Source organism: Mastomys coucha, unplaced genomic scaffold (genome assembly GCF_008632895.1).
Source record: "Mastomys coucha isolate ucsf_1 unplaced genomic scaffold, UCSF_Mcou_1 pScaffold23, whole genome shotgun sequence".
Classification (NCBI taxonomy): Eukaryota; Metazoa; Chordata; class Mammalia; order Rodentia; family Muridae; genus Mastomys; species Mastomys coucha.
Window position 1 is genome coordinate 52,525,123 of NW_022196906.1, and position 12,480 is coordinate 52,537,602.

General features: G+C 42.2%; 1 long non-coding RNA gene across 1 annotated transcript in view; it reads right to left on the reverse strand.

Annotated features, from left to right (window-relative positions):
* Positions 1-1,251: 1,251 nt before the first annotated feature.
* Positions 1,252-12,480, reverse strand: part of LOC116073090 — a 12,045-nt gene continuing 816 nt past the window's right edge. The window contains exon 2 of the long non-coding RNA XR_004111663.1: positions 1,252-1,880. This is a non-coding gene — a long non-coding RNA (uncharacterized LOC116073090). The remainder of the gene's footprint in view (positions 1,881-12,480) is intronic.

Consider the following 12,480-nt stretch of genomic DNA (forward strand, 5'->3'; position numbering starts at 1 on the left):
AGAAAAGTATTCCGGGGCTGGTGAGATGGCTCAGTGGTTAAGAGCACTGACTGCTCTTCCAGAGGTCATGAGTTCAAATTCCAGCAACCACATGGTGGCTCACAACCATCCAGAATGAGATCTGATGCTCTCTCCTGGTGTGTCTGAGGACAACTACAGTATACTCATATAATAATAAATAAATCTTTAAAAAAAAAAAAAAGAAAAGTATTCCACCTGGATTTATAAAGTCCAGTTAGGTACGGTCCGTAGTACTCTGCTATTTATTGCTACCTGACAATCACTCCCAAAACGGCATCTCAGGTGGAAGTAGATTATTACTTTTGATATTGTATGTGTTGGTCATCTAGCAAATCCCGCTGTTCTTGCCAGGCTGGCCCATAGTGTTGCTGTCCGCTGACCACTCAGTAGGCCAGAGTGTCAGATGTCCTCAGGACATGCCTGGCCATTGGTAATAGACACCTTGTTCTATTGGAAAAAAGGGTGCCTAAGAGTGTTCCCCTGCCCATTGGATCAACTCACGGGGCATCCATGTGTGGAGTTTGAGATGTAAAGACAAAAGTCTATTGATAAAATTTGTCTTCTCCTCATCCAGGTGGTACTGGTGCACACTTTTAATCCCAGAACTCGGGAGGTAGAAGCAGGCAGAGCTCTGAGAGTTCAAGGCCAGACTGGTCTACAGAACGAAACTGTGTCTCAAAACAAACGCCATAACCTATATAACTCTAGCGCCTGAGAGGCAGATAAAGATCGCTGGAAGCTTGTAGCCAGACCGATCTACATAGTGCACTCCTGACCAACCAAGGCTTCACAGTGACATCTTGTTTGTAAACAGTCTTGTGTGATAGCACACACCTCTAATCTCAGTGTGCAGGGGTTAGAAGCAGCAGAATCAGGAGTTCTAGGCCATCCTTGGTTATACAGGAGTTTGAGGCTAGACTACATGAAACAAAAACCAAATCAACAGAACACACACACACAAAACCACCTTCAAGTTAGGCAGGGGTGCTACCTGCCTTTAAGCCCAGCACTTGGGAGGCAGAGGCAGGCGAATTTCTGAGTTCAAGGCCAGCTTGGTCTAGAGAGTGAGTTCCAGGACAGCCAGGGCTACACAGAGAAACCCTGTCTTGGAAAAACAAAAAACAAAAAACAAAAACAAACAAACAAAAACCTTCAAGTTGACATTGACATGTATGACATCATACACTTTATGGATCTCAGCTAATAATAACAGATTTTGACCAAACATGCTAAGAAAGAGCCTTAGCTAGTCTTTTATTTTGTTCTACAGAAAGTGCCAGAGTGGAGTCTGGAGATGCAGCTCAGTGATGAAGTGCTGAGATAGCATGTTCAAGGTCACAGGTTCGATCCCTAGTACTTCCAGGAAAAACAAAGCAACACAGCAGGTCGGAGTCAGTGCCATTAAGAGGCAGCTTTATAATCTGCCAACTTACTAGGCTGAGCTGTTTCTCGGAGATCTTCCTCTGAAATAATTTTAGTTTCAGTGGGCACAGTGACATTTTAGAAGGCCATGGAAGAGAGGTAACAGTTGTAGGGGTGCTTCCTTGCCAGGTCACCTCCTCCGTGCAGGCAGCAGTAGGTCTGGCAATGCTCTACTCCCTCCTGGAATCCCTCTCACTTGGGCCAGGTGTGCATTTAGCTGTGTGAAGTGGGCACCAGCTTCTCCAGCAAGAGGCCTGCCTCATCAAAAGCAGAGGGAGTTCTCGCCCATCCTGTGGGTCCCAGTGTGTACTCTTGGATTCCAGATAATGCTTGCTCCCTTTAGTTTACACCCAGGCTTCTCCGCAGACATGAGGCTCCAGCACATGAGCCTTGAAATGCACACAGAAGCAGCTCCCACAATTTGGAAAGGTCAGAGCCTAGAGACAGAATACATAGATGGATAAATAGGGAGACAGAAATGAGTCCACCCAGTGGGATCTGCTTCTAGGTGAACTTTGACTGACACTGAGGACATTAGAACCACAACTAAGATTTAGGAAAAATGAATTATTGTTATAAAGGTATATCATGCAGTGTAATGCTAATTTTCTAAAATTTGTGGCTTGTGTTCATTACACACATTCAAAACTCGTAATCTGCTGTTATTTCTTTATTCATGATAAAGACATATTTTGTGATGCATAATTTTCTACTACTGATTGTTTAGTAATTACACACATTTAAGTCTTGCAATCCCAGGATTCTTACCTGCTTCAGTAGAGACAGGGTGGGGACTGAAGGGATGGATGGCTCAGCGGGTGAGGTGAGGGAAGTGTGAGGGCTGCAGCTCATCAGACACCCAGCACCCATGACATTTTTACTTCCACAGTAAGTTGGTTACAGTAACAGAAATAAAAAAAATAAGCAAACAAAAAAAAAAAAGCCAAGGTAACGACCAACTTCAAGAACATAAGGTTGTATAAGAAAAGAAACTGGAGTGTAAGTCTATACATGGACCAGCTGGGAATGTTTGCATAATTACCATAATGACAACTTTGAACACCTATTTAAGCAATAGTTGCAATTTAATTATACTGGAAGAAGGGAGGGAGGCATTGAGAGAAAAAGAGAGAGAGAAAGAGAGAGAGAATGAGGGAGGAGAGAGGGAGAGAGAGAGAGAGAGAGAGAGAGAGGGATTAATTCTTCAAGCTGCGTAGAAAATCAGTGTGTTGCATTTAAACCTTAAAAAAAAAATCCAGGAAAGCATGTCATTTTTTAATATGGAAGGAAATAGAAGAGGTGGGGAAAGTTGTGATGGTTGCCCTGGGGAACTGAAATCAGAAGTGAGGAACAAGGGCTGGATTTTTCCTTAGAGAAATAATTTGATTAAAAATAAATTTTAATAATAGAAAAGGATATATTAGGCATATATTATAAAACAAAGGAAATGAGAATTGCAATCTTAACATCAGGAAAAAAGAATAGATTTATGCTAAAGTCACACACAGAAGGTGATGACACCTGAACAGACATTGTGGCACCCTGGGATGTCACAGACCCAGGCACTCACACAATACAGCTTCTCCATGCAGAAATGAGAGAGAAAAGCACGTCTGCAACCACAGTATGTGTGTGTGTGTGTGTTTATATGTGTGCTGTGTGTGTTTATATGTGTGCTGTGTGTGTTTGTATGTGTGCTGTGTGTGTTTATATGTGTGCTGTGTGTGTTTGTATGTGTGCTGTGTGTGTTTGTATGTGTGCTGTGTGTGTTTGTATGTGTGCTGTGTGTGTTTATATGTGTGCTGTGTGTGTTTGTATGTGTGTGTGTGTGTTTATATGTGTGTGTGTGTGTTTGTATGTGTGTGTGTGTGTTTGTATGTAGTATGTGTGTTTATGTGTGTTTGTATGTGGTAAGTGCATGTGTGTATGTGTGTTTGTGTGTGATGTGCATGCATGTCTATATGTTTGTGTGTGGTGTGTGTACATGTCTCTATGTATGTGGTGTGCATGTATGTTTATATGTGTTTGTGTGTGGTATGGATGTGTGTTTATGTGTGCATCCGTGTGTGTGTTTATGTGTGGGTCTGTGTGTCTGTATGTTGTAAGTGTGCATGTAGTATCTATGTGTGTGCATGTGTATCTGTGTGGTGTATATGTGTGTGTGTGTGTGTGTGTGTGTGTACATGATCCTGGGTGTTCTGTGTAGGGCTCAGAGGGCAACTTCAGAGATGCTATCCATCTTTTCCTTTTAAAGCTTTTAATAAAATGTTTTTATTTTATTTTATTTTGTTGTATTAATGTTTCCAGAGTGTGCTGGTCCCCTGGACTGGAGTTACAGTCTGTCATGAATGTCATGTGTGTGCTGGATTCTGACCCTCGGTCCTCTGGTAGCCAGTGCTCTTAGCCTCTGAGGCTCCTCTGCAGCACGGTCTTTTCCTTTTTGACTTCCTTGAGACAGAGTCTCTCATTGACTTGAGCCAGATGGTTGGGTTAGAGAGAATATGCATACATTACCGCACTCTTCCTTTTTAGATGGGTTCTGTGGATCAAACCTGGGTCTTGATGTTTGTCCAGCAAATGCTTTATCAACTCACCTGTCTCCCAGTTTCAATATTACAAAACAAAACAAAACCCACCACCAGTAACAAAAAATAAACAATTTTCACTTTGCCCAAGTTGCTTTTGAATTTGTTCTGTAGCCCAGGTTGACCTTGAATTTGTGATCCTCCTGCCTCAGACTCCTGAGGAGCTAGGATTTGGTGCTGCACCAGCAGCCTGGCTAAAGTGACTATTTTTAAATAAATTTCCCAGAAGTCCACAGATCAGATAGAACATAAGCAAATAAATGAGGGATCCAGTAATAATTAACTCGACTTTAAAGATCATATAACATATTTTATCTAATAGTTAGAAAGTATTTATTCTCTTTAAACACACATGAAATTAAAACAAGTTTCTAAAAACAAAACAAAACAACAACAACAAAAAAATATAGACAAAGGAGGGCCAGCAAGATAAGTGTTTTCTGCCAAACTTGAGTTCAAGTCCAGGGACCTACACAGTAGGAGAGAACTGGCTCCCAACATGTACACAAATTAACTAATTAATTAATTTGCTTTTTTTTTTTTTTTTTGGTTTTTTGAGACAGGGTTTCTCTGTATAACCCTGGCTGTCCTGGAACTCACTCTGTAGACCAGGCTGGCCTTGAACTCAGAAATCCACCTGCCTCTGCCTCCCAATTGCTGGGCTTAAAGGCATGCACCACCACTACCCAGCTAATTTTCTTATTTTTAAAGGGAGATTAGCCAAAGGTATACCAAAAGCAACAGTTCACAAATCATCTATCTGAAAAATTAAAAAGTATACTTGTAAAAGTTCTTGGCTTAGGAACTTGAGGGAGGGTTCAGTGGTTAGGACAACGTGGTGTGGGGCTGGAGAGGTGGCTCAGAGGTTAAGAGCACTTATTGCTCTTGCAGAAAACCTGGATTTAATTCCCACCACCCTCTTGGTGGCTAACAACCATCTTTAACTACAGTTGTGGGGGATCCAAAGCCCTCTTCTGTCTTCCGAGGGCGGCTACACTCATGAAATTATTTTTTTCTAAAAGGTGCACACTGTTCTTGCAGAGGACCAGACAGTTTCCTAGCGTGAGTCAGCAGGCTCACAACCACCTGTAACTCAAGCCCCAGGGGATCCCAGGCCTCTGACCTCCAAGGACACCCACACTCATGCACACGAAAGCCAGATGATTAAACATAAAATACAATCTAAAAATAATCTTGGCTTCAGGAGGAAATTATAAAATTTTGTAGTAAAACATGCATGAGATAACTCTCATATATTGTACTTTACTTAGTTAGAATCGGAATCCAAATCACTAACTTCAGATTATTTCAAATGTTCTCATAGAATTTTTAGTCCTGAGCAATGCCCATCAGGTAGAATTTTAATCACATTGATAGATACATTCCATCCATCTCCAGAATATCTTTATTGGTCACTACATACTAAATACAGACTTTTTGAAAGAACACTTAAAACCTTACATACCTGAACAAATTACTAAAATAATATGCAGAATGTTAAAAGCATTTGCTGCTCTTCCAATGGACCTGAGTTTGGTTCCCAGCACCAATGTCAGGCAGTTCACAAGTGTCTGTAACCCCAGAAACCAGGGAATCTAACACCTCTGCTTCCTTGGGCACCTGCTTTCATGTGCACACACCCACATGAAAGTACATACACTTACATATAATTAAAATAATAAAACACATGTTTTTTTATTTTTTGTTTTTTTTATATTTTAGTTTAGTTTAGTTTAGTTTTTTGAGACAGAGTTTCTCTATGTAGCCCTGGCTGTCCTGGAATTCACTCTGTAGACCAGGCTGGCCTCAAACTTAGAAATCCACCTGCTTCTGCCTCCCAAGTGCTGGACTTAAAGGCATGTACCACCACTGCCTGGCACATAATAAGTTTTTAAAACTAAACAATTCTGCTCCAAAGCAATAAAAGTTTTTTTTTTTTTAAGATTTTTTTTTTTTTTTTTTAGATTTACTTATTTATTATATGTAAGTACACTGTAGCTGTCAGACGCACCAGAAGAGGGTGTCAGATCTCATTACGGGTGGTTGTGAGCCACCATGTGGTTGCTGGTATTTGAACTCATGACCTTCTGAAGAGCAGTCAGTGCTCTTCCCCGCTGAGCCATCTCACCAGCCCGCAATAAAAGTTTTTTATAAGTAATTGTATTCTCAAGGAGCTAAAAAGGGGAGAGGAAAAAAATAATAAACTCAAAGAAAATAGAAAGATAAAAGGCAGACATTGAGAGTCTAGGTAAGGAACGGGGTTAATTGACAAACACAAAGTTGGGTCTTTCAAATAGTGTACAACATGAGAATCTTTTTATTAAAGAATAAAAGGCAAGAAAGAGGGGAAATGCAAATTATTGACATTAGGAGAGATAATGAGCACATGAGCCCATGGATAAAGCAAACAGGAATTATTCCAGGCATGGTGGCCCCTCCCTGTGAGACCGGCTCACTCTCTTAGGAAGCCGAGACAGAAGTGTTGCCATGCTGGACTGGTCTACATTGTAAGATCTGGTCTCAAAAACTAAATGAGGGTTGTCTCTAAAACTAACATTTGAGTACAGTGGCTCCTACCTAGAACCACAGCACTTGGAGGGCTGAAGCAGAAGGACTTCCATGAGTCTGGGATCAGTATGGGCCACAAGGTGAGTGAATTCAAGGCTAGCCTGGGCTACAGAGTGAGACGCTGTCTCAGAAGTAAAGCAGTGATAATAATAATCAAAATCAATGTGATAGAATTAAAATATCTTAGAAAATCAAGGGAAAAACCAACCATTTTTTGGAACTAATAGTGAGTTCAGCAAAGTTGTAGGATATAGGATCAACATGCAAAAAAATTGTACTTTTATATACTAATAATAAACATGCAAAGACTAAAATTTCAAAGGAGGGAGCTGGAGAGATGGCTCAGTGGGTAAGAGCACTGACTGCTCTTCCAGAGGTCCTGAGTTCAATTCCCAGCAACCACATGGTGGCTCACAACCACCCGTAATGAGAACTGATGTCCTCTTCCGGTGTGTCTGAAGACAGCTAAAGTGTACTTACATATAATAATAAATAAATTTAAAAAATAAAATGAAATAAAATTTCAAACAATACATTTTATAATCACCTAACCAAGAAAATGATATATATTAATTATGTACATAACCGAAACTGTATTCAGAGTCTCTAATGATGAAAAATTGCAAAATCAAAGCTTACTTCAACAAATGGAAAGACAATATCATGATTGTGGGTTCCAAGGTTCACGCGAGTGAAGATTTATCTGTGGGTTAATGCAGGTCTCTGCAAGTTTCAGCAAGGCCTCTGTAAACAGACTGCTTATTCTACAATGTATAAAGGCAGACGCAGCCTTCAGAGAAGCTAAAATAGCCTTGTGGCAGGCAAAATAAAGTGGGAGGCATCGCTGCACCTGACATTTGGGTTTACTTTCTACAGCAATCAATACAGTGTGGAGGATTACATACAGAGCTGGGTGGCACAGACTGGAGAACCGGAAGCTGGCCCACCCACACGTGCCCAACTGATTTTTAACAAAGACCACAAAGCATCTCTACGGAGGAGAGGGAGCTTTTCAACAGCATGCTTTCCACAACACTGCAAGCTTTACACAAAACCCAACTGGAAATGGATCAGGGAGGTAGATACAATCTATAACTTTAAAGCTTTACTGAAAACACTCGCATGCGTGCACGCACGCACGCACGCACGCACCACCAGCACCCCCCCTACCCCCACCCCCACCACCCCTACCACCCCAACCACGACCCCTACCACCACTACCACCCCACCCCACCCCACCACCACCCAGAAGGGAAATCTTTAGGATCTAGAGCTGGGCAAAGACTTCTCAGATTTAACAGCAAAAATAAGGAAACTCGGTCAGTTTGATCTCATAAGATATTGTAAAGGGCTTATCCTGTGAAAGATTGGGCAAAGGAGATCAAAGCAAGCTCTTGACTGGGAGAAGACCTTTGCAAACCGCGGTTAGGATTTGTAAAGAGCTCTCCCTGTCTCAAGCTGAACACATTACAAACAATCCCATTAGGAAATGGCCGCAGGCATAAGCACAGTTTATTTTAGGACCTGTCTTCCGGGCCAGCGAGGTAGCTCGCTGAGAACAGCTCTGTGTACCAAGCCTGACAGCTGCCAGCAGTTCCTGAAAGTTGTCCTGTGACTTCCATGTGCATGCCACAGCACGTGTGTACAAGCTCACACACACACACATGCACAGAAACATACATCACACACACAAGATTTTTTTTTTTTTTAGTTAAAATGATTGGAAGGTGTTTGTTTCATAGCCTAGGCTGGCCTTGAACTCAAGATCCTCCTGAGCACTGGGGATCATACGCACATACCCCAACACTAAAGGACTATCTAACAGTCTGAACCACTGATCAAATGAAATCTAAAACCACAATGAGGTACCAGTACACATCTACCGAAATGCCTGATAATAAAAATAGTGACAATCTCAAATGCTGGCGATGACGCAGAGAAACTGGATCACATTCACTGTAGCAGGTGTGACAGCGACGCTCTGAAGAGATGCATATCTTCACCAAGTGTAGTGGCTCACATGTGTGGTCTCAGAATCCAGGAAGACCACAAGTCTGAGACCAGCCTAGGCTACACAACGAGATCCTGCCTCAAACAAAGAAACAAACACAAACCAGCAAGCATGGTGGCACATGCTCTGCTCTCAGCAAGAGAATCAGGAGTTCAAAGCCATCCTTAGCTTAAAAGTGGTACAGGAGATTCTTTTTCAACAAACAGCAAGAAAACAAAGATGTGTATCAGAATTCCTAAAACATGTAAAAGGGTTCAGATTGGGAAAGGGTGGTCATTGTGATTAAAAATGGTTGGGCTACCTTGATGTTCTTTCTTATCAGGGAACACCAAACAACTTCCAAATGGGCTGCAAATGTGAGTGTCAAGTAATGCTTTTAGGAAAAAATAAGGGACTATTTTAAAGACCGTAAGCAAAGATTTCCTAAATACAGGCTGAAAAGGCACTAACCACAGGAGGAAACATTGCCAAATTGGAATACAGTAAAATAAAAACCAAATTCATAAAATGACATTATTAAGAGAGTGAAAAGAGGGGCTGGAGAGATATGGCTTGGTGGTTAAGAGGAGGAGCTGCTCTTCCAGAGGACCAGGGTTCAATTCCCAGCACCCACATGGCAACTCACAACTGTCTGTAACTCTAGTTCCAGGGGATCTGACACCCTCACACAGACATACTTCACATAGATATGCATGCAGGCAAACACCAATGCACATAAAATAAAAATAAGTAAATTATATTTTAAAAATACAGAGAGAGAAAAGGAGAGGAAGGAGGGAGGGGGAAGGAGGGAGAGAGAAAGAGAGAGAGAGAGAGAGAGAGAGAGAGAGAGAGAGGGGAAAGGGGCATTTTAAATTCACAGGAGTCATAGCCAGAGCATGTGGCTGACTCCTACAATAAGAAGAAGATAACCCGGGGATGGAGATGTAGCCGAGTCAGTAGAGTGCCTGCCCGGAGTGTACAAAGCCCTGGGAATAAAAGCCAGTTTTATCTTCAGTACTGAGTAGGATGTGGTGGTCCATGCCTGCAAACCTAGTACTGGGGAGATGGAGTGAACTGGAGGCAGGTAGATCAGAACTGCAAGACTATCCTTGGCTATATAGGGAGCCTGAAGCCAGCCTGTAATACATGAAACCCTGTCTAAGAAGGAGAAGAAAGATGGGACTAGAAAGATGGCTCATCGGGTAAAGACGAGCTTGCAGCGATGCCTGTTGACATGAGTTGATCTCCAGGACTCCCAATGATAGAAGGGCCTCCCACAAGTTGTCTTCTGACACCCCTATGTGCATTGTGCAGACGATAAATAGGTGTAAAAAAAATGAAAAGGGGAAGACAGATACAATCCAATCACAAAGGAAGAAAGATACTTTTAAAACATTTTTAATATTTGGTTGTTTGAGACAGATTCTTGCAAAATAGTTCTGGCCGGCCCTGAAGTTACAACGGACACTTTGCATAACAGGATGGACAGTCAACAGAGGTCTCGGGCTTCGTTAGTCATTAGTTAATGCCAATTAAAACTACGACACAGACCAATACCAACCCAACAGAAGGCCTAAAGCTCCAAGCATATAGGAACCACAGTGAGGACCCTTAAGGTTGATGCAAATTGAACTGGGATATTCTGAAAAACTAGGAATTTCTACCGAAGCTGAGCATAGGCACATCGGTTAGCTTCCATATTGTTCTCCTAAAGAAATGCATAGATTTCCCAAAAGACACAAAGAGAACATTAATAGCAGTTATTTGTAATAGCCCAAACAGGAAACAGCCCAAATGTCCTTCAACAATAGGATGGGGATCAGGTGTGGTATGTTCTTAGAGCATCACAACAGATAGAATGAAGAGTCGCGTGTAGCTCAAGGACTGTGTGCTGTGTAGTGGACGCTGGGCAGGGTGTGTGATTGCATTATGTAAAGTTCCAATACGGGCCAAGATCCTGGGGGCAGAATTTGGGAATCGGGGAGGGAAATAAATCAAAGATGAAGCAGCGGCCGGGGCTGGTCAGTTTATTTCTGTTGATCTGGGTGTAGGCTGTGCATGTTCCTCTCTGTGTGGCAATGTTTTGTTTGTTTATTTGGTTGGTTGGTTGGTTGGTTGGGGTTGGTTGGTTGGTTGGCTGGTTTTCTTGCACATTATACTGGTCTAAGGAACAATGCCTCTTGTAATAGGGTCTTGAGGACATACAGTGCAAAATAACACAAAATCATTGGCTAGCTGGCCAGGGCATAGCGGGTAGTGACAGGGTGGTCTCTGCCTTCTCAGCATTAAGATCATAAAGGCACACTACCATGCTTGGCTTTTGTATGTGGTCTCTGGGATTGAGCTCAAGTATTCATGTTTGCATGCCAAACATTTTAGTGACTTAGCTATCTTCTTGGGGTCAAGACAAACATCCTTTTCAAAATTGAATGAACATTTATAGAACGGCTATATATTACTCCTTGGGAATAGGTTCTAACAATCACCAGCCAGGTAATGAGAGATGCAACCTCTATTCTCTGACAGCGATGCATTGAGATTAGTATTAAAGATACAATTTTAAAGTGACAGGAAAACTGTACATTTAAAAATGTAAAGGCATGTATCTAAATTATTCATGAGCCCAAGAACAAATCTTACAGGAATGAAATATTTAAGGCTGAACGACAGCGCAAACAGTAGCTATCAAAACTTAGGGGCTGTAAGAGTGTGCGTAAGAGGGCACTAATAGTTCTACATGTGTATATTAAGACGAAGAAGGCTTAAAAATTCATGAATTAAAAACCGAACTCTACAGGTAAACAGAGAGGAACATCGACTGGCCAGACAGCCCTTGTCGTTTATCTGCAAATACCAACCTCAGAGAGAATTGCCACGTGGGCACCACCGGAGCCAGCAGCTCCAGCAGGAAGGAAAAAGAAAGCCCATAAAACAAAAACAACTCTGCTAGATTTATAGCTGGTATCTCGTGCCGGGACACTCAGTATGGGTGGCACCTGTCAGTTCTGTGTTGGTCCAATATCCTATAGCTAGAGATGTGGAAGAGAGGGACTCTAGAGACCTGGTGGGGTGGGGATGCTTTGGGGCTCACTTGGGGAGACAGAATGGAGCCACGTGAGTTGGGGTAGTGGTGTTAACTATTTTATGACAAAGGTGCATCCATACGCCATTCATGTGATATAACAAAATACCTTAGAAGGAGTCTAGAAGAAATGTAAAGTGGTAACTATGGCTGGTATTGTCTGGAGAAATTATAAATAACTTATTTGTAATACATTTTTGTATATTTCAGGAGCTTTCTCTATCCCTTCTGTCCAAACCACAGAAGACACTGGCTGCATGTGGCTGTTGCTCAGGTGAGATGCATCTGACGTCAAGGGGCTGACAATTTGATTGTATTTCATTTTAACTAACTAAAGCTAAAAACAGCCACGAAGTGGCTGGTGGTGCTGTCTTGGACAGGCCAGATCAAAAATAAGCACAATTAATGTTGCTCATTCCCTGGGGTGGTGGTGGCGCACGCCTTTAATCCCAGCACTTGGGAGGCAGAGGCAGACGGATTTCTGAGTTTGAGGCCAGCCTGGTCTACAGAATGAGAGTGAGTTCCAGGACAGCCAGGGCTACACAGAGAAACCTTGTCTTGAAAAACAAAAAACAAACAAACAAACAAACAAAAAAGTTGCTCATCCCCAAGGATTTTGTTTGTTTGTTTGTTTCCTTTGTGTTGAGATGGGGAGGGCTCACTATGTAGCCCTGAGTAGCCTAGAACTTGCTGTCAAGACCAGACTGGCCTTGGAGCTGGTGAGGTAACTCAGCGGGTAAGAGACTGCTCTTCCGAAGGTCCTGAGTTCAAATCCCAGCAACCACATGGTGGCTCACAACCATCTGTAA